Raw genomic sequence first — 23,792 nt, forward strand, 5'->3', positions numbered from 1 at the left:
ATTATATACCTACCACCTAACCGTGGTTTTTTTTTCATTCTTTATACCGTCATAGTGTCATCCTAATTGTTACGAGTATACTACTATCTCTTTATCAACCAGTGTACAGTGCGGTAGTTCACGGCTGTGGCTACCTCTGTGTCGGCAGTCGGCAGGCAGTCCGTCCATCCATAATTGTATTATTATTATAATATATACCACCTAACCGTGGTTTTTTTTTCATTCTTTATACCGTCATAGTGTCATACTAGTTGTTACGAGTATACTACTATCTCTTTATCAACCAGTGTACAGTGCGGTAGTTCACGGCTGTGGCTACCTCTGTGTCGGCAGTCGGCAGGCAGTCCGTCCATCCATAATTGTATTATTATTATAATATATACCACCTAACCGTGGTTTTTTTATACCACCTAACCGTGGCAGTCCGTCCATAATTGTATACTAGTATCCAATCCATCCATCTCCATTGTTTACCTGAGGTGCCTTTTAGTTCTGCCTATAAAATATGGAGAACAAAAAAGTTGAGGTTCCAAAATTAGGGAAAGATCAAGATCCACTTCCACCTCGTGCTGAAGCTGCTGCCACTAGTCATGGCCGAGACGATGAAATGCCAGCAACGTCGTCTGCCAAGGCCGATGCCCAATGTCATAGTACAGAGCATGTCAAATCCAAAACACCAAATATCAGAAAAAAAAGGACTCCAAAACCTAAAATAAAATTGTCGGAGGAGAAGCGTAAACTTGCCAATATGCCATTTACCACACGGAGTGGCAAGGAACGGCTGAGGCCCTGGCCTATGTTCATGGCTAGTGGTTCAGCTTCACATGAGGATGGAAGCACTCAGCCTCTCGCTAGAAAACTGAAAAGACTCAAGCTGGCAAAAGCACCGCAAAGAACTGTGCGTTCTTTGAAATCCCAAATCCACAAGGAGAGTCCAATTGTGTCGTTTGCGATGCCTGACCTTCCCAACACTGGACGTGAAGAGCATGCGCCTTCCACTATTTGCATGCCCCCTGCAAGTGCTGGAAGGAGCACCCGCAGTCCAGTTCCTGATAGTCAGATTGAAGATGTCAGTGTTGAAGTACACCAGGATGAGGAGGATATGGGTGTTGCTGGCGCTGGGGAGGAAATTGACCAGGAGGATTCTGATGGTGAGGTGGTTTGTTTAAGTCAGGCACCCGGGGAGACACCTGTTGTCCGTGGGAGGAATATGGCCGTTGACATGCCAGGTGAAAATACCAAAAAAATCAGCTCTTCGGTGTGGAGGTATTTCACCAGAAATGCGGACAACAGGTGTCAAGCCGTGTGTTCCCTTTGTCAAGCTGTAATAAGTAGGGGTAAGGACGTTAACCACCTCGGAACATCCTCCCTTATACGTCACCTGCAGCGCATTCATAATAAGTCAGTGACAAGTTCAAAAACTTTGGGTGACAGCGGAAGCAGTCCACTGACCAGTAAATCCCTTCCTCTTGTAACCAAGCTCACGCAAACCACCCCACCAACTCCCTCAGTGTCAATTTCCTCCTTCCCCAGGAATGCCAATAGTCCTGCAGGCCATGTCACTGGCAAGTCTGACGAGTCCTCTCCTGCCTGGGATTCCTCCGATGCATCCTTGCGTGTAACGCCTACTGCTGCTGGCGCTGCTGTTGTTGCCGCTGGGAGTCGATGGTCATCCCAGAGGGGAAGTCGTAAGCCCACTTGTACTACTTCCAGTAAGCAATTGACTGTTCAACAGTCCTTTGCGAGGAAGATGAAATATCACAGCAGTCATCCTACTGCAAAGCGGATAACTGAGGCCTTGGCATCCTGGGTGGTGAGAAACGTGGTTCCGGTATCCATCATTACTGCAGAGCCAACTAGAGACTTGTTGGAGGTACTGTGTCCCCGGTACCAAATACCATCTAGGTTCCATTTCTCTAGGCAGGCGATACCGAAAATGTACACAGACCTCAGAAAAAGAGTCACCAGTGTCCTAAAAAATGCAGCTGTACCCAATGTCCACTTAACCACGGACATGTGGACAAGTGGAGCAGGGCAGGGTCAGGACTATATGACTGTGACAGCCCACTGGGTAGATGTATGGACTCCCGCCGCAAGAACAGCAGCGGCGGCACCAGTAGCAGCATCTCGCAAACGCCAACTCTTTCCTAGGCAGGCTACGCTTTGTATCACCGCTTTCCAGAATACGCACACAGCTGAAAACCTCTTACGGCAACTGAGGAAGATCATCGCGGAATGGCTTACCCCAATTGGACTCTCCTGTGGATTTGTGGCATCGGACAACGCCAGCAATATTGTGTGTGCATTAAATCTGGGCCAATTCCAGCACGTCCCATGTTTTGCACATACCTTGAATTTGGTGGTGCAGAATTTTTTAAAAAACGACAGGGGCGTGCAAGAGATGCTGTCGGTGGCCAGAAGAATTGCGGGACACTTTCGGCGTACAGGCACCACGTACAGAAAACTGGAGCACCACCAAAAACTACTGAACCTGCCCTGCCATCATCTGAAGCAAGAAGTGGTAACGAGGTGGAATTCAACCCTCTATATGCTTCAGAGGTTGGAGGAGCAGCAAAAGGCCATTCAAGCCTATACAATTGAGCACGATATAGTAGGTGGAATGCACCTGTCTCAAGTGCAGTGGAGAATGATTTCAACGTTGTGCAAGGTTCTGATGCCCTTTGAACTTGCCACACGTGAAGTCAGTTCAGACACTGCCAGCCTGAGTCAGGTCATTCCCCTCATCAGGCTTTTGCAGAAGAAGCTGGAGGCATTGAAGGAGGAGCTAACACGGAGCGATTCCGCTAGGCATGTGGGACTTGTGGATGCAGCCCTTAATTCGCTTAACAAGGATTCACGGGTGGTCAATCTGTTGAAATCAGAGCACTACATTTTGGCCACCGTGCTCGATCCTAGATTTAAAGCCTACCTTGGATCTCTCTTTCCGGCAGACACAGGTCTGCTGGGGTTGAAAGACCTGCTGGTGACAAAATTGTCAAGTCAAGCGGAACGCGACCTGTCAACATCTCCTCCTTCACATTCTCCCGCAACTGGGGGTGCGAGGAAAAGGCTCAGAATTCCGAGCCCACCCGCTGGCGGTGATGCAGGGCAGTCTGGAGCGACTGCTGATGCTGACATCTGGTCCGGACTGAAGGACCTGACAACGATTACGGACATGTCGTCTACTGTCACTGCATATGATTCTCTCAACATTGATAGAATGGTGGAGGATTATATGAGTGACCGCATCCAAGTAGGCACGTCACACAGTCCGTACTTATACTGGCAGGAAAAAGAGGCAATTTGGAGGCCCTTGCACAAACTGGCTTTATTCTACCTAAGTTGCCCTCCCACAAGTGTGTACTCCGAAAGAGTGTTTAGTGCCGCCGCTCACCTTGTCAGCAATCGGCGTACGAGGTTACATCCAGAAAATGTGGAGAAGATGATGTTCATTAAAATGAATTATAATCAATTCCTCCGCGGAGACATTGACCAGCAGCAATTGCCTCCACAAAGTACACAGGGAGCTGAGATGGTGGATTCCAGTGGGGACGAATTGATAATCTGTGAGGAGGGGGATGTACACGGTGATATATCGGAGGGTGAAGATGAGGTGGACATCTTGCCTCTGTAGAGCCAGTTTGTGCAAGGAGAGATTAATTGCTTCTTTTTTGGGGGGGGTCCAAACCAACCCGTCATATCAGTCACAGTCGTGTGGCAGACCCTGTCACTGAAATGATGGGTTGGTTAAAGTGTGCATGTCCTGTTTTGTTTATACAACATAAGGGTGGGTGGGAGGGCCCAAGGATAATTCCATCTTGCACCTCTTTTTTCTTTTCTTTTTCTTTGCATCATGTGCTGATTGGGGAGGGTTTTTTGGAAGGGACATCCTGCGTGACACTGCAGTGCCACTCCTAGATGGGCCCGGTGTTTGTGTCGGCCACTAGGGTCGCTAATCTTACTCACACAGCTACCTCATTGCGCCTCTTTTTTTCTTTGCGTCATGTGCTGTTTGGGGAGGGTTTTTTGGAAGGGACATCCTGCGTGACACTGCAGTGCCACTCCTAGATGTGCCCGGTGTTTGTGTCGGCCACTAGGGTCGCTAATCTTACTCACACAGTCAGCTACCTCATTGCGCCTCTTTTTTTCTTTGCGTCATGTGCTGTTTGGGGAGGGTTTTTTGGAAGGGCCATCCTGCGTGACACTGCAGTGCCACTCCTAGATGGGCCCGGTGTTTGTGTCGGCCACTAGGGTCGCTTATCTTACTCACACAGCGACCTCGGTGCAAATTTTAGGACTAAAAATAATATTGTGAGGTGTGATGTGTTCAGAATAGGCTGAAAATGAGTGTAAATTATGTTTTTTGAGGTTAATAATACTTTGGGATCAAAATTACCCCCAAATTCTATGATTTAAGCTGTTTTTTAGGGTTTTTTTAAAAAAACACCCGAATCCAAAACACACCCGAATCCGACAAAAAAAATTCGGTGAGGTTTTGCCAAAACGCGGTCGAACCCAAAACACGGCCGCGGAACCGAACCCAAAACCAAAACACAAAACCCGAAAAATTTCCGGCGCTCATCTCTACATTAAATCCCACCATATTCACAAAATCTATCTAGTAGTGCAGCAGGGCCCCTCCATCAGGCATGGGCCTGGGTAAATAGTTCTTCGCCCCCCCCCCCCCCCCTTCTTCACTGATTGATTAATAGTGCAGAAGTTTACAGCCAAACTAACCCCTTCAGACTTTAATGGTGGGAAAGTAACATTGAGGTCTATGGTGGTAACTGCTACCTTGTATCCTATGATGTTAACCACAATGATCACCTCTTCTAGCCTTGTGGTTAGTGAAGGATTCACCCCTTCCCCCCTCCCGTATTTTTGAAACCAGGACTGGTCCAAGAGCCTGTGTAAAATACAGGAGTACCTCATGCATTTCCCCCCTGTATTTTTTGAACCAGGTCCAGCTAGTTATGCTTGTGGGGTGGGGTGTGGTGGGGGGACAATGTTTTTTTATTTCTATTCGTTGATACTTTACAGACATTTAAACAGAGAAGCCTGCACGAATCTCACTGATCTGTGCATGCTTCTCTGAACACACTGCTGAGGGGGATGTCTATTTGAAAAATGCATTTTGATCCAAGTTTGAACAATTTATGGTTGTGAAATGATTCCAAGTAAACGCCCATGCTTCAGTATTGTCAATGGAAATTACATCTGAGTTTGGCCAATGGTGTATTTGATCATATGTCCATGTCCAACTGTGTTTTGTACTTCTATTTGAACAAACAGTCCCGTGTTTGATCTTTAGTAAATCTCCGTGATTGAAAAAATTCCATGGCCGGGAAACACGAAGCTTTGTAAATTTACCCCTAAATGTTTTTTGTTCTTTTTAAACAACGAAAATGGTGACATATCATAAAAAAACACCAAAATACCTGATAAAAAAAGGAGCTATTTCATTAGATTTAAGCCATATAGAGACTTTGGAGTAGATGTATGAAAGGTTGATATGGGGGAAAGAGGTATCAGCACACGCCATGTGCGCTGATGCCGCTTCCCCCCCATGTATGATTGTGGTGGTGTGTGCTGAATGACAAAAGATAGCAGGCCGATATGCAGGGCAATGTATGAATGGTAAGTTGCACTGACCATTCCGACACCTACAGCCAGGGGCAGATTGGGACGCCGGGACCCAGGATCAGATTCCGGGCCAGCCAGGTCCCCTTCTCCCCTCTATGGCCATTATCCCCGTATTATGTCCTGTATGCGCGCTCATTGCATTCCTCTTAGCTCCACCTCACCTAGCTCTCGCGCTGTCCTTCTCCTCACCTTGTCTGTGCTGCTTTTGAGTGCCAGACATTGAGTAAAGAGCCTGGCTGGTGAGTTTACTGTTCATGGGGGGGAAGCTTCTGGGTGAGCACTTGGGATATGGGACAGTGGCCATGTGAGTGTGTATGGGGTGGGTGGGTGGTAAGAGATAGCGGCTGAGTGAGTGTGTAGGAGGTGGGTGGTAAGAAACTGCTGGGTGAGTGCTTGGGGGGGGGGGGCATTATAAAAGTTAAATTATCCTTATAATACCAAGGTGTACTATTATTGTAGCAGGAGGTGACTAATAAACAATGTATTTTTGTTTACCATCATCTTATTTAAATGAAGACACAGGATGAATAAATTATTGTAATATATTGTGTTAATATATTACAATAAATTATTTATCCTGTGTCTTCCTTAAGTAAGATGATGGTAAACAAGAAGTCATTACTGTTTATTGGTCACCTCCTGCTACATTAATAGTACCTTGTTCTTAGAACAGTGAGAACAGGGACACAGATACTGGTATATAAAGTTATATGTACAGTGGCTACTATTGTGCGGACATAAGGTGTAAGGGGTACTACTACTGTGTAAGCATAATGTGTAAAGGGAACTACTACAGTGTGGGCATAATGTGTAAGGGGCATTACTACTGTGTGGCCAAAATTTGTAAGGAGTATTATTGTGTGTCACAATGTGTGTAAGTAGTACTACTGTGTAGCACAATGTGAATAAGGGGCTCTTGTGTGTGGTGTTACGAGTGTAAGGGGGCATTACTACTGTGTGGTATAATGTGCACGGAGCTGTACTGTTTGACTAAACATAATTAAGGGACACTACTGTACAGCTTAATGTTAAAAAAGGGCACTAATGTGTGGAGTATAGTGTATAAGGGGGAATTCTGTGTGAATAAGAGACACTACTGTACATTGAAATATGAATAAGGGGCACTACTGTGTAGTGTCATTTGATTTGAGGGTACTATTGCATGGCCACGCCCTTTCCCCAAGAGACCATGCCCCTCTTCAGTGCGTGCCTCCACGACATATTATCAGAAACTTGCTTTTGTGTGTGTACGTGTTCATGGTCAGGGGCAGTGCGGATGGTGTAATGGTTAGCATTTCTGCTTCACAGCACTGAGGTCATGGATTCCATTCCCACCATGGCCCAAACTGTGCAGAGTTTGTATATTCTCCCCGTATTTGCGTGGGTTTCCTCCGGGTACTCTGGTTTCCTCCCACATTCCAAAAATATACTGATAGGTTAATTGGCTCCTAACAAAATTAACCCTAGTGTGATTGTGTATGTGTGTACATTTGGTAGGGAATATAGATTGTAAGCTCCAATGGGGCAGGGACTGATGTGAATGGTCAAATACTCTCTGTAAAGTGCTGCGAAATATATATAAATATATATATATATTAACACTTTTTTGTTATTGGTAAAGTTGAAACTGTGTCAACTTTTGCATTGCATTTAGCGGGGTCACATCCGAGACTTATGCATGGGTCCTTCCCGGCTGCAACCTGTGTGAGACCCCTTTCAGACTTGCAGCTCCCTCGCGGCATATTGCCGTGTAGATGATGTCACTGCGTCATGTACGGAAGTGGTGCTTGAAGATCAGATCATCTCCAAGCACCACCTGCTCCCATACAGTGAATAGGTAGTGGGTCGCATCGACCCGGCAACCCGTTCACACTGCCCTTAAACCCGGGTCGTGTAAAACCCTGTTTTGATAGTGGGTTAAAATACCGGGTTGCTCGACCTGGGTTATCTCCTCTGGCCCCTTTCACACTGCACAAAAATCCTGGTTGTTGCATGTTCACGTGCAATAACCCGGGTTATTTTTGGCAGTGGGAAAGGGGCATTAGTGAAAGAATAGTAAGTGAGAGTGCATGTTGCTATATTTACTGAACTTGGGTCACATGTCTTTTTAATTCAATGCAATCAATATGTGAATAAAATTAATATTTATTATTTTACACCATTTTTGAATGGCTTTTCCTGTGTGACATCTGAGCATGCCTGTAGTGTAGTCCTGTAGGTCTATCAGTTATTACATTTGTAGCCTTTCTGATATCAAAATCTTCATCTCTAATTGGAAGTTTGATTTATCTCCGTCTCAGTAGCGGATCTTGCTACGGGCAAGCAGGATTTTTGCCCGGGGTGCCGCCTTCCGGAGTGTGCCGCTGCTGTGTCAAGATATGCTACTGGTGCCACCCAGTGCTGTTTAGATGCCTGGTGCTGTGTGGTGCGCAATGAAGTAATTGCGCACCGCACTGCATTGTGGGAGAGGCACATAGACACTAGAGGTCATAACTGACCTCTAGTGTCTATGCGGTGCTATGGGAGAGACGTCATGACATCTCTCCCATAGATCCGAGGAGCGGCGCCGGAGGCCAGAGACGGAGGGCAGCAGCGGTTGGGAAACAGGAGTGGGGATTGTAAGTATTCATTTATTTTAATTATTTTTTTTATTTTATACTCTACAGGGGTCACAGTACTTGGGGCAATACTATTGGGTGCACAGTACTGGGGGCAATACTACTGTGGGCACAGCTACAGGGGGCATAACTGACCACGCCCCTTCTCCATGAAGCCATGCACCTATGTTTTCGCCCGGGCCGCCGCAAGGTCTAGATCCGGCCCTGTACCTGACCATCAAATTGAATCCACTAAATGTATGCCGGTACTTCACCAGACACCACCCCCTCTACAGACACCACCCCCATTAGGGCTGCTTCTAGAAATTTCCCAGACTAGTTTTCCAACTCAATCTACCCCTGCCTACAGCTATCGATTTGGACAGCTGCAAGTCTGGTTGCCCTATCTCCACAGAAGGGATGGCATTGTCCCTAGCTGTGGCAGTTGCCGGACTCTGGGCTGCATAGGAGATCTCACTTGAGTAGCGAGATCTCACACATGCCCAGAGGAGCCAGCCAGGGAGAGAAACAGTGCATCAGTGCTAAGCTGATGTGATGTGTGCTCTGGCAGGGACAACCGAAGGGGGGAGTTTTCAATCCCCCACTTTAGCAAAGAAGAGGTTAATACATATTGGGCAGTACGGATGGTGTAATGGTTAGCATTACTGCCTCACAGCACTGAGGTCATGGGTTTGATTCCCACCATGGCCCTAACTGTGTGGAGTTTGTATGTTCTCCCCAGACTTGCGTGGGTTTCCTCTGGGTACTCCGGTTTCCTCCCACACTCCAAAAATATAGTGGTAGGTCAATTGGATCCCAACAAAAAAATTAACCCTAGTATGAATGTGTGCGCGTGTACATGTGGTGGGGAATATAGATTGTAAGCTCCACTGGGGCAGGGGCCGATGTGAATGGCCAAATATTCTCTGTAAAGTGCTGCGGAATATGTGTGTGCTATATAAATAACTGGTAATAAATAAATAATAAAAATATTGTTGGTATATCTTCCTGCTTGCCTCGGTAATAAAGTGAAGCAGGAAGTGCTATAACGACACCACCCCCATAGTAAAGTATAATTCCAAAACATTTCCCTTTGGGACATTTTTTTGTCCAGCTCTCCACCTCTTTCTCCCAGTTCTACATGTTCAATTACTTTATAAGACAAAAATTTGGGGTCTGTACCATAAAAGTTTGAAAAATATTTTGACACTGAGTGATTTTCCTGTTTGTCTTTTATGCCTCTAAGATGTTCTTGAATTATTAGTTTAACATTTCTTTTTGTTTTACCAATATATTTGAATTTACACACTAATTGATAAATTATACAGTTTATCAGATCTTTCATTTTAAATGAAGTAGTTTTATTGTAATTCCAGAACAGCCTTGATGTCGGGCTTACATGTTTACATATATGAAATAAGGAGAGGGGGAAAGTCCCTTTGCACTAGATAAGTTTATAGATTTGAACCAGAATCACTCTAAAATTCTGGAAAGGTTACATATAAGGGTACAAGTTCTGGTGGTGCACCCATAGAGTTTAAATCGGAAAATGCACAGATGATGAAAAATACATTCTCTTTATGGGACATTCTTAAAGAAAATACAATTATTAAAACAAATGACATTTATTGATATGCATTAAAAGCTACACACAACATAACAATAACTCTTTAAGGCGTAAACACACATATAAATAAAGTGAAATGAAACATAATGAGGTCAAAAAATACCTCCATTAAGATGGTTTTTTTACAGTCACTCGAGGTAAAGGGGATATGTAGTATCATTAGGGTTGCCACCTCATCCCTTAAATTCTGGACACATATTAATTACACAGTTTCTGTGGCTAATTAAAACCAGGTGAAATGGAGTCTTGAAGTCAGCCAGCCACAGAACTTGTGTAATTAATATGTGTCCAGAATTAAAGGGACGAGGTGGCAACCCTAAGTATCATGCATAATAATGCGGTTATATACCCAGCAATGTGTGGGAGTAAGAGTAAAGGATAACTTCCTAAATTATATCAGACTGTCCTCCAACTGATGGAAAATACCAAGAACGGTGCTCGGGCGCAATATGGGCTGTTGTTCTAATGCTGCTGCTATATAACAGGATTAGTCAATCCTGATACCTAAGCATTCACAAAAAGAAAACCAATAATAGCAGCGCTGAATTCAATTAATACTAAAAATTAAAAATGAGATGGATTGAATGAAAACAGATTAAAAAATGTATTAATAACTCTGATTAATAACCAATTAAAAGTCAATGTGACCACCGGCAGAATAAGTGAACCAGAAATGTCCGTTCCTTTTAAATAACTGGACACCAGTTTAGGCAGAATATACAGGCTTAGGAGCTTATTGCACAGTCCCGAAAAGGGTTATTACCGCTTCTTAGGCCGCTGGAGGGAGAAATATCCCATAGATGATCCTTCAATTGGGAGTTGGTAGCATATTCTCAATCCTCACCAGTATGCGGAGCTTGACTTGCGGGATGGTCCTAAGTACGCCTGTTAAAATCCACCAAACAGCAAACTCTGGGCATCCAGTATGGTCCGGGCACTGGTTCAGCAACAAAGCAACGGTGAGCAGGGTGGCACCTGACGCGTTTCGCTGCAGGTCCTGCAGCTTTTTCAAAGATGATCTATCTTGTGTGGAGGCAGAGTATTTATACCTGTGGTGATCATTGATCAATCCACACCTGTTCTCACAATCCATCTCAATTAACCATAATTTTCATAAAAACACTTCGTTATTCATATATTTATTATCTCAATTTCATAAATATTAGACTCAGCAGGGCAAAAAAACTTTTTACTTGTTCCTAATTCAAATAAAAACAATTTACAATATTATTCCTCATATTTTACTTCCGGGTAAATGACCATGTGACCATGATATGTATGCAGTTGCTAGGCAACTGCATAATAACTTCCGGGTTATGTGGACACTATTTCCTGTTTCATACTTTACTTCCGGGTAAATGACCATGTGACCATGATATGTATGTAGTTGCTAAGCAACTGCATAATAACTTCCGGGTTATGTGGACACTATTTCCTGTTTCATATACATATCATGGTCACATGGTCATTTACCCGGAAGTAAAATACGAAACAGGAATAGTGTCCACATAACCCGGAAGTTATTATGCAGTTGCCTAGCAACTACATACATATCATGGTCACATGGTCATTTACCCGGAAGTAAAGTATGAAACAGGAAATAGTGTCCACATAACCCGGAAGATATTATGCAGTTGCCTAGCAACTGCATACATATCATGGTCACATGGTCATTTACCCGGAAGTAAAATATGAGGAATAATATTGTAAATTGTTTTTATTTGAATTAGGAACAAGTAAAAAGGTTTTTTGCCCTGCTGAGTCTAATATTTATGAAATTGAGATAATAAATATATGAATAACGAAGTGTTTTTATGAAAATTATGGTTAATTGAGATGGATTGTGAGAACAGGTGTGGATTGATCAATGATCACCACAGGTATAAATACTCTGCCTCCACACAAGATAGATCACCTTTGAAAAAGCTGCAGGACCTGCAGCGAAACGCGTCAGGTGCCACCCTGATCACCGTTGCTTTGTTGCTGAACCAGTGCCCGGACCATACTGGATGCCCACAGTTTGCTATTTGGTGGATTTTAACAGGCGTACTTAGGACCACCCCGCAAGTCAAGCTCCGCATACTGGTGAGGATTGAGAATATGCTACCAACTCCCAATTGAAGGATCATCTATGGGATATTTCTCCTTCCAGCGGCCTAAGAAGCGGTAATAACCCTTTTCGGGACTGTGCAATCAGCTCCTAAGCCTGTATATTCTGCCTAAACTGGTGTCCAGTTATTTAAAAGGAACGGACATTTCTGGTTCACTTATTCTGCCGGTGGTCACATTGACTTTTAATTGGTTATTAATCAGAGTTATTAATAAATTTTTTAATCTGTTTTCATTCAATCCATCTCATTTTTAATTTTTAGTATTAATTGAATTCAGCGCTGCTATTATTGGTTTTCTTTTTGTGTCCTCCAACTGATATAAGAGAAATAAATGTTCAATTGATTTGTTATTATTCATTTGTCACACAAAAAATAAAGAAACGCATTGCTATGCATTGTTTTCTAACTACTGTACAAGCAGTGTACAAATATTCTCTTAAGCATGAATCAGGCTAAAAAGGATCTACCTGTGTTATACATAACAATCCTCTGTAGCAAATGGCTTGTGGTAAGTATGAATTAGCCTCCTATATTTGGGCTTGTGATAATTTTAAAATTACACCTTACCCACCATCATATGTGTATCTGTAGCAATAGTGAAACTATGACTGAACATATAAAGCATTTCATAATCTGCCAAATAGCATCATTTCGTAGTGTACTCAGACTACAGAGATAATTGCTATATTCCAATATACAATAACAGCATATGCGCAATCTCAATTGATTCAGCTCTCTCACTATGAAAATGTCACAATTTAGCACCTGTCAGCATTCAACATGACAGGTATCCTATGACTTCCCTATCTGTCAGAGACATAGACTAGGGAATGAGTGCACCTGACCCTTGTACCCATAGGCGTGCGCAGCACATTTTATTAGGGGGTGCACCGTCGGAGGGGTGTGTCTAGCACCAGCTTTTGGGCGTGTTAGCACCATATATTGACGTCAACGCAATATAAAATATCCACCCTTGTACCGATCCTAATAAAGCAGCTACATTGTCAGATGTTGTGGTGTGCACCACACAAACACCCCTGATGGCACTCACTGCAATTACACTGCTCCTCCTCAGCCTGGTCTGGCTCCCCCTCTCTTTCCCCTGCAAGCTGCAGCAGCTTACTTACAAGTCAGTCACTCACTGACACTGACAGACGCAGACTAGTACTACTGCTGCTGCTGGAAAAACGAGTGACATATCAATGCTGCTGCTGCCGACCGCCTGCCAGTTTTGAATTTGTCTTCCTAAGAGGAATTTTGGCTGCATGTTGATCCTCATCAGTGTCTGGCGTTGGCATAGCATAGAAGGAGAGAGGTGGGCATGTGGCGGGTGGGCGGTGGCATCCTTGATTAACCTAGGCGTCCGGTCAGTAATGCAGTCCTGACAGGGTAGACAGAGGGGACAGTAATCAGCCTGCTCGGCGATCGCTGCATCAGGCATGTGAGATCGGTGTGCCAGACATTAGGGGGTGCCTGTGCGCACCAGGCACCCCCCCTGCGCACACCTATGCTTGTACCACAGGTACAGATGTGTCCACATAAACCTTTTCTATTTTGCTCAATTTTGCACACCATGCATAGCATGATTAAGCTTTTTTCTACGAATAGTGAGTGAATGAATTGTACAATTTTTGTTTGCCATAATAGAAAATGTATAAAGTAGCATATTAAAGAAGCAAATCAATAAAAATCACAAAGCATAGCTAAATTTCATTATTTTCAAATTTTTATAGTCAATGGCATACATGGCAGTATAAAGGAAAGGTCAGAGCCAGCCCTACCCAATATGATGCCCTAGGCAAGATTTTAGCTAGTGCCCTCTAGCACTACCGTTAGTTCCTCTGACCCCGCACCCCTTTCCCAGCACCATCAACCCCCACCCATAGCAGTCCTCTTTTTTGTTTTCCTACCCCCTGTAATTTAAATAAGAACAGAGTGCACATTCGGCGCACAGCCCAAAAAGGGGTGTGTTTTTCTGGCAAGGGGCATGGACACACAATAGTACCCCCAATTCAAATTATGCCACACAGTAGTGCAACTTTATTCCCATTTTATCATGCGATTGTCCCCTTATTCACGTTGCATCACACAGTAGTACCACTTTACCTTATATACATTACTCCTCACACTAGTGCCCCTTATTCACATAACATCATACTGAATTGCGCCTTATTCACATTACACCCCACCATATTGCTCTTTATTCACATTACACCACACAGTAGTGCCCTTTCTACACATAATGCCACACATTGGTAATGCATTTATACACATAATACCACACAGTTATGCCCCTTACACATATGACATTATATATTAATAATGTCCTTATAAACATAATGCGCCTTACACATTATGCCAACCCTTATTAATGCCCTTATACACATAATTTCCCTTACACATATGCTGCACATTGTTAATGCCCATATACACATAATGATACACATAATGTCCCTTACACATATGCCGCACATTATTAGTGCCCTTATACACATAATGACACACATAGTGCCCCTTACTCATATGTTACACATTATTAATGCCCTTATACACATAATGACATATATAGTTCCTGGCGTGAGTCAACTGGCAGCTCTGCTAACGTTGGGTGCCTATTTTTTATGAAAATGCATCTTATTTGAATTGCTATGTGGCTAGGATGCACAAGCAGCTTCTGCTGGTTAAAATGATATGCGGCATGCTTATATACTGTGTGCGACTATGGCTGTATCTGCATACAAAATGCTACACACAGAATATAGGCATGCCACCTATCATTTCTGTTTGGGCGTTATCATTCACGCAACACAAGCCATGCATCGTTTATGACGACATTATGTCAACCCCCTTTTCAGCCCCTTAGGGGAGGTTTATCAATATTCTCTCTCTGGCACAGGGCACCAAAAAGTCTAGTTATGGCTCTGAAAGAGAGACAGCTGCTCTCTCCCTATGTGACGTGCGGGAGAGGAGTGAGCAATTCCCCACACCGCCCCCTGCTGCTCCCCCGGCACCCCTCCATCCAGCCACTGTGCGGACACAGAGACACCTTTTAACAAAAATATTTCTATAGGAGAGGGGATGGCCACACCTCCTTACATTGGCCATGCCCTCCTCCAATTACCTAGAACCGGAACAGATGTAGGCGCCCCTGCACATTACTGGGTATATATATATATATATATATATATATATATATATATATATTTATATATATATATATATATATATATATAGTATATTTAGCCAGAATATCATGCATGATACTCCATATCCCCTTTACCTTGAGTGGCTGTAGAAAACATCTTTATTTATATGTATGTGTGTTACTCCTTAAAGAGTTATTGTTATGCTGAGTATGTCTTTAAACGCATATAAATAATTTCATTCATTTTAATAACTGTATATTCTTTAAGTGTGGCCACACAAAGAGAGTTTCTTTTTCTGCTTCTGTGCATGTTTACACATATTGCAGCTATTTCACTTGAAAAAACTTTTTGATCCCATTAATCCACATATTATTTTATTTCGTAAGTTGTCTTGATAAATTTGGTGCCAGATGAACCTTTTAATTTCTAGCCTTTCTAAATGCTATTCTTTTTTTGTTCCCCAAAAGGGATTTTCAATCTATATTCTTAGCTCTTTCTTCTAACTGTTTAATGAGAACATCAAGATACTTTCTCTAAACCTATCGGCATATACTGTACACCTAATTGCTTATTAAATGTTGTGTCTGAGCTGCAATTTCTATGGATCCTACAGAATTGTTAAACAGCAATATTAGTCTTGGCTGCATTTGGCTTGCATTTTAGCCGAACCGATGAACTTTGTCTACCGCACTGCGTGAGGAGCTCACCATTCAAAATCTTGGAGCATCATACCCTCTAGCAGTAAAGTTTCAACATTGGACAATTGCATACCTCCTATATATCAGCCTATGCTGGACTTTTAATCATTGGGGAAAAATTTTGGAACGGACTTCCTATATTGAAAGATTCCTCTATACTCCTGGCGGTTTGGGTAACCCTTGTTTCATTTATTGTACTGCTTGTACTTTTTAACATTTTAATATTGGTTCATGCATTTTAGGGTGTATTTACCCTTCTATCTTAGTGTAATAACTCATATTATTAAATTTTGAAATACGAGATACATCATTACTGTTGTCCTATGCAATAATTATAGTGCAGCCTCTATTCCGTTTTTTGTTTGTTTATCTCTGTGGGAGTGACTTCCTGTATACACTTGAGGCTGCTGCTTGACATAGCATCTCATACCCTAGCGCCTGAGTACCCTTGGGCAACCATTCTTCCTGCTTTATTTTTACACTGCAATTTAGATTTCAGTTTAAACACAACCCACCAAAATCTAACTCTATCTGCACATGTTATATTTGCCCCACATGGTGCACATGGTTTTGACCATTAGAGAACACATTTTCTGCTGTGATCAGGTCTGAATTAGGCCCTAAAAATGTATTGGGATTGTTAAATGAGGTTGTCCAACATGTTGGATTTCACAGATCAATTTTGAGTTGTAGATTGCTAGTGTATGGTAACAATCAGCAGATTTGCAGACCATTGCTAGTAAACTGATGAGCCTTTCAAGATTGTCAGATTTGCATTTGCGCAAAATGATCAGCAAATTATTGAAAAATATCTGTAATGTATGGGTGCTGGTTAGTGGATTTGGGAATCTTTAAATCTGGGAAAAACATCTCAGAATCTGCAGATTTTTTTTATATTGCTGATGCCTTTAGATGTGTTTACTGTTACAAGCATGGGTCCCATAAATATATTTACGCTACAAGCTTCCAATATGGATATTGGTAAAACTGTGGAGCAAAAACAGTACTCATCACTGTACTCTGTACCTGAATATAGAATGTATCCAAAAATTTTAAATAATTGTGGCTGGAAATAAATATCATGAGAGCAAATAAATTATATATGTAAATCACTAAGGCTAGCATACTCATCCATAAATACTTTACATAAGGTATTGGTGGCACCCATAAATATCCTTCTCTCCATTAAACATTATTCATAATTTGAAAAATTGCTGTAGAATCTTTTACATATAAAGTAAAACCTCCACTCAAGTAAACCTGCACATATTCAGAGCAACCAGCTGTCAGTAAATGAAAGCCAGCCACAATTGGCCTCTCATGTGGATTATATAACTGTTTATTAATATTTGAGATTAAGAAAAAAGTGGGAATGGTAGGATTATTTTGAATCAAAAATTAATATTCATCTTTTGTGATGATTTCTTTATGTAAACCCTTTATAAAGTGCTTGTTTCCCTAAAAAGTTGTAATGCCTCTATCTCATAGTCACACCGGTTCATTACTACTAGAGACCATTCTTTGTCAGCTTGTTTGAATACAAGTGATCCATACTTTAAATAAAAAAATGTTTTCAAGGAATTACCCTCAAAGTTAGTAAGGCATCCCTGGGTAAGGCAAGCCAGCACAAATATTACAACTGTATATATCTGATATATCTGTATGGAACAGTAGTCTCCGGCAATGGTTGCAAGTGAGGAGAATACCTGTGAGGCATATTTACTAAAGGTCGATTTGGTTTGATTGAAATTTATTTCAAAGTGATTAAAATTGATTTTAATCAATGGTGGGCTAGCAGGGCTAAAATAAACATTTGCTAAAATTTAAAAATTAAATTAAAAAATAATCTGTTAGCAAGTGTGTTTTAGCCCTGGAAGCTCAATATCTATTAAGATCGTTTTTTTAAATCTGAAATTCGATTGAAAGCAATCAAAATCGGCCATTAGTAAAGATACCACTTATCCTTTTTTACCACTGAAATTTAGTGTGTAAAAAATGTATTGTTATTATTATTATTATTATTATTATTATTATTATTATTATTATTATTATTGTGTAACCAAAGACAGATTTGAGCAAGGAGGTTGTTAGGAAGAGAGAGTGCTCTGCGTTGTTTCCCATTTCTCTTATCAGTAATAGTCACACTCCCCTCATCAGAGTGACACCTGGAACCCGTGTGCTACTCTACATGCTTGGCTTCTCCACAGTGAGAAGAGTGTGTGTGAGATGCTGCAGCTATATACATACAGTATATTGCCCCTCTACCATGAACTGCATTAATGCTGCATGTACCTTACATACATTTAGCATACTATCTATGTGCATTCCCTACTGTATTTTACTCCTACGTGTTCCTGTTGGTTAATAAACCATGGTTCTGGATAAGACATCTAGTGGACTGACATCGATTGCACATCCTCTGCGCTTTCCAAAACCAATACTACCTGTAATGGTTAGCATTACTGCCTAATAGCGAAACACAGTTTATTTCCCGAAATACCAATGCCAAAATCCAGACTCCAGTTGAAATACCGGTGGTGAGAATCCTGACCGCCGCCTGGAATCCCCACTTGGGTAGTGGTTCACGCCACCACCCGAAGGGAAATAGATTAGTGTGGCAACAAAAGGTCGCCACCGGGCCCAAAGCATGGCGAGCGCAGCTAGCCCACAAGGGGACATGCTGTGCTCGAGGACGGAATCCTGACAGTCGGGATTTCATACTAAATCCCTCACAGCACTGAGTCATGGCTTCAATTCCCACTATGGCCCTAACTGTGTGGTGTTTGCAGGGCCGGCACCAGGCCTACTAGCACCCTGAGCGAGAAAATGTAAAAGCGCCCCCCCCCCCCCATGCTCCTGGAAAAGTGGGCGTGGCCTCCTGGAAAAGTGGGCATGGCCTCGTAACTTCATATCATCAAACTATAAATAAATATATTTTCACACCCCCTCTACGCACACAATTAGCAGCCTTACACATAACAGCCACAGTAGTGTTCCTTACACACAATGTCTCCAGTATAGTGCCAGATACACATAATGTGCAGTGCCAGATAGACATGATATGCCCCCAGCAATGCCAGCTACACATGACAGACCCCGTAGCAGTGCCAGCTACACATGACATGCCCCGCAGCAGTGCGAGCTACACAAGACATGCCACGCAGCAGTGCCAGCTACACATGACATGCCCCCCAGCAGTGCCAGCTACATGTGACATGCCCCAGCAGTGCCAGCTACACGTGACATGCCCCCCAGCAGTGCCAGCTACACGTGACATGCCCCCCAGCATGCCCCCCACGAGAAGCAGTGAAAAAAGTATAAAGAAACCTTTTGATGTACATCCCGCACTGAACGGAGGTCAGTCCAAAGGTGCGGACCTAGATGTGGAAGGAAAAGAACTTTCCAGCACTGAGAGAAAAAGAATCCTATATCTAGATAGAGAAAACAGTTGGGCAGTATTTATAGACTTCCCCAATTTTAGTAGCGCTTGTGGACTACTCTATTCTTTTTTGTATACCCAAAAATATACTGATAGGTTTGATGCTCCAAAACAAAAAATTAACCCTAGTGTGAATGTGTGTGCTTGTTCATGTGGTAGGGAATATAGGCTGTAAGTGCAATTGAGGCAGGGACTGATGTGAATGGCCAAATATTCTTTGAAAAACGCTGCAAAATATGTGTGTTCTATATAAATAACTGAAATAATAATAAAATATGTTTTAATAATAAATACACAGCAGCGCTACCCCCTCCGCTTCCCCCAGGCCTGATGTCCCTACCTCCCGTTGCCCTTACAGAAGATCCCACAGAGGTGCACTCCGCAGCTGCACAGACAGAGGCGACATTCGGGACAGTAGAAGAGGGCCCAAATGCTGCTGCAAAACCCTGGCCCCCTGGTGCAGCGACCACAGCCCCCAAGGATACAATCTCTGCATGAACATCTTGGCGAGTGCCCCCATGGCACATGATGGTGACCCCCTGACAAGCGGCTCTGACACAGCCCGTACATGCGGCAGTGCTGTGGCCAGCTTGATGAAGGGAGTGATGTCAGGTTGAAGTCCCAACGTCAGCCCTTGCAGGAGACCATGGGCTATAATGAGAGTCCGTCACGTGGGCACCCTTGTGAAGTGGCGGCAGAAGTGGCACCAGTCAGTACTCCTCGCGATCTTGCTCTCAAATGTGCGCTCACTAGCGAACAAGCCCGACGAACTGTCCCTCCTCCTGGGCAGTGTGAGGTCAGGCATTCCCGGGTCATCGGTCCTTTGCTTCACAGAGATGTGGCTGGATGACCTCATTGCCGATCCCCTGGTGTTCCTGCCCAGGTTTGGTCTCTACAGAGCTGACCACTCCAAGGAACTCTCGGGGAACTCGAAGGGTGGCAGCTTCTGTTTCTACATCAATGAAAAGGTGGTGCACCAATATCACAATCCTAGGCAAATCATGCAGCCCCCACCTGGAGACGCTATGCATCAACTGCAACCCCTTCTACTCACCAGGGGAATTTGCCTCAATTGTCCTTGTGGGAGTGTACATCCCCCCCGCAAGCCTGTGCAAATGAAGCACTGCATCACCTGGCCGCCTGCATATCAGACATAGAGCAAAATCACCTGGACTCTCTGCTTCTTGTGCTGGGTGACTTCAACAGGACCAACCTAAGTCAGGAACTACCAAAGTTCAAACAACAAGTGACATGCCCCACCAGGGAAGGGTGCATCCTGGACCACTGCTATACCAACCTCAAGTCTGCCTTCCGGTCAATTCCTTATGCTGCTCTTGGCCTATCTGACCACTGCCTCATCCACCTTCTCCCCACATATACACAAAGCTGAAAGCGGCTAAGCCTGTTGTCAAAACGGTTAAGAAATGGACCTACGAGGCTAAGCTGAAACTCCAGGCCTGCTTCGACTGCACAGACTGGGGTGTCTTCAAAGCCTTAGCAACTGATGACCTGACAGACACCACAACATCCTACATCAGATTCTGCGAGGACACGTGTGTACCTACCAAGACCTATTGCATCTACAACAACAAGCCATGGTTCAGGCAACTTCATTGGGCCAAAGAGAAGGCATACAGCAGCAGCGACAGAGCACTATTCAACCAAACTAGGAACTCTCTAACGAAAGGAATCAGGCTGGCTAAAAAGCAGTTCTCGGACAAGCTGGCAATCAGTCTCTCAACCAATGACCCCGTATCCATATGGAAAGGAATGCAGGCCATCACCAACTACAAGAAACCCCAAAGCACTCCTTCATGTTCCAGAAGCTAACAGATGAGCTGAACCTCTTCTATTGCAGCTCGATAAAGATGCCCCCCCGCTAACCAAACCACCACCTCCACACTGACCTCGCCTCCGGTTGCCAACCCCAGGTATTGCAGATTGCCCATGAGGAAGTGGAGTAGATGTTCAAGAGTGTCAATCCCAGGAAGGCACCGGGTCCTGACAGGGGGGTCACTATCCGCCCTGAGAACATGAGCTTGTCAACTTGCCCCAATTTTCTACAGGATATTCAACAAAGCAAGAGCTGCCCAAAGTTCCATCCTGCCTCAAAAGCTCCACAGTTGTGCCGGTCCCAAAAAAACCTACCATCACAAGTCTAAATGACTACAGACCGATAGCACTGACGTCTGAGGTCATGAAAGTGTTTGAGCGCCTATTACAGAACTACCTTAAAGCTATGACTGGCCCCCAACTTGACCCCCTTCAGTTTGCCTATCGAGTGAATCGGTGCGTTGAGGATGCCGTCAACCTGGGCCTACACCACATTCTGCAGCATCTGGACATGCCCGGTACCTATACAATGGTCCTGTTTGTCGACTTCAGCTCAGCCTTAAATACAATCTCCCATCGCATCCTCTACCCCAAACTTCTCCGCCAAGGGGTCCCGGAAGCTACCTGTTCCTGGACTGTAGACTTCCTGACAGAAAGAAAACAGGTGGCCAAAGCGGGAGAATTCTCCTCCCAAGCATGGTCCATCAGTACTGGGGCCCCTCAGGGCTGTGTCCTCTCACTCCTGCTCTTCTGTCTGTATACCACCGACTTCTCCTCTGAGTCTCAGTCAGTTGAGATCATAACATTTGCCAACAACACCACTGTCATCGGCCTCATAAAGGATGGGGACAATTCGGCGTACAGACTGGAAGTGGACCGGTTGGCCTGGTGGTGTAGCTGCAACAACCTCTAGCTCAACCCACTTAAAACTGTTGAGATAGTAGTGGACTTTAGGAAAAAGCCAGTTGGAGCACCCCCACTAATTATAGCCGACAGCGTGGTGTCGCTAGTGGACTCCTTCAAGTTCCTGGGGACCACAACCTCCTGAGACCTCAAATGGGGGCTCCAGGCTGAGGCCATCATTGGAAAGGCTCCTCTTCTACTCCGCAATTGTAGAATCTGTACTGTGCTCCTCGATAATCGTCTAGTATAGTTCCACTAGCGAGAGAGATAAACACAGGCTCCAAAAAGTGGTCAGGTCTGCAGAGAAGATCATCGGAGTGGACCATCCCCCTGTCCATGATCTGTATCTGTCTAGAGCCAAAAAATTGGTGACTAGGATAGTTAAGGACCTGCTTCTCCCTTGCATTGGCACGCTCAACCTGCTGCCATCTGTCAGATGATACAGGGCCATTCCCACCAGATCCAATAGAGGCCTCAAGAAGTCCACCTGCTGAACTCCTGATGAACCGACCCCCTGGTAGACCGTCCAGTCACTCTATTCTATTCTTCTGCATGTAATGAACACTGTGTCCCTTATGGTTCTTTTATCTGAAGACTGCACATGCCCCCTCCCCCCCTCCTTGTTTACTTGTTCCCTCCATGGCTGCTGCACTGTAAACCGAAAACAAATTCCTAGTTGACGCAAGTACACCTGGCCAATAAAGCTGATTCTGATTCTAATCTATCATGTATTTTGGAGGTGTGGATTATTACATATACACTAAAAATGTCTGCAGTCTAATGGTCGACATGCATTAGGTCAACAGGATCAAAAGGTCAACATGGAATAGGTAGACAGCAGAAAAGGTTGACAGGGTCAAAAGGTCGACATGGAAATAGTCAACACAAAAAAGGTGGACACAATTTTTTTTTTATTGTTTTGTCACTTTTCTGCCACAAACAAGCCTCATTAGTATACCACATCCCCTTGCATGGCTCGCTTTGCTTGCCTTGCTTTGGACTTCAAGTTACTATTCCCAATCCACGTGAATGGTAAAGTATGAAAAAGTTAAAAAAACAAACTTGGGTTAGCCATATGTGTGTTGACCACTGTCATGTCAACCTTTTGACCTTGTTGACCTTTTGAACTGTCAACCTTTTACATGTCAACCTTTTGACCCTGTCGACCTTTTGACCCTAATGACATTTTGACCCTGTTGACCTAATGAATGTCGACCATTAGTGGTCGACCTTTTGACTGTAGACCTTTTCAGTGTAGTTCTATAGACCAGATACAGTATTTTGGCCTGAACCACATTTGCTTAGGCATACATCCCAACTGTCCTAATTCACTGGATCAGTCACTTTTTTTGGACTGTCCCACTGTCCCATCCATGAGCCACAGTGTCCCACAGGTGGGCGGAGGTTGGGGGACATTCTTTCCCCATTGCTTTGCATAGCAGTGACAAAGTGGATGACACGTGCAAGCATCATCCACGCTGTGCCGGGTAAGGCTGGGGTCTGCCCAGTATCTTTTGGAGCGCAGGGCAAACCCCAAGCATGATGTGACATGAAGGCATAACATACCTCCAACATGTCATACAGCAGGGTGCATTTACAAGGCCACACCTTTCACACTCGGGGATGCACAAAGATTCATCTCCTAAAAGTTATAACTTAAATATACATGTAAGCTAAAATACACATCTGTAAGAAATGGTTGACTTGCATCTCCATGCATACACTGTACTTATATAGGACTTAGGAGAAGATTCTTTTATTTTTAGACTAGGCATAGCATACAGTTAGGGATTGG

At 43.8% G+C, this 23,792-nt stretch overlaps 1 protein-coding gene across 1 annotated transcript in view; it reads left to right on the forward strand.

The window, feature by feature from the left end:
* LOC135057277 (vasoactive intestinal polypeptide receptor 1-like) overlaps window positions 1-23,792 on the forward strand; it is a 335,092-nt gene that overhangs the window by 141,631 nt on the left and 169,669 nt on the right. The gene's annotated exons all lie outside the window — the stretch shown is intronic.

This window comes from Pseudophryne corroboree, chromosome 3 (assembly GCF_028390025.1).
Source record: "Pseudophryne corroboree isolate aPseCor3 chromosome 3, aPseCor3.hap2, whole genome shotgun sequence".
In the NCBI taxonomy this organism is placed as follows: domain Eukaryota; kingdom Metazoa; phylum Chordata; class Amphibia; order Anura; family Myobatrachidae; genus Pseudophryne; species Pseudophryne corroboree.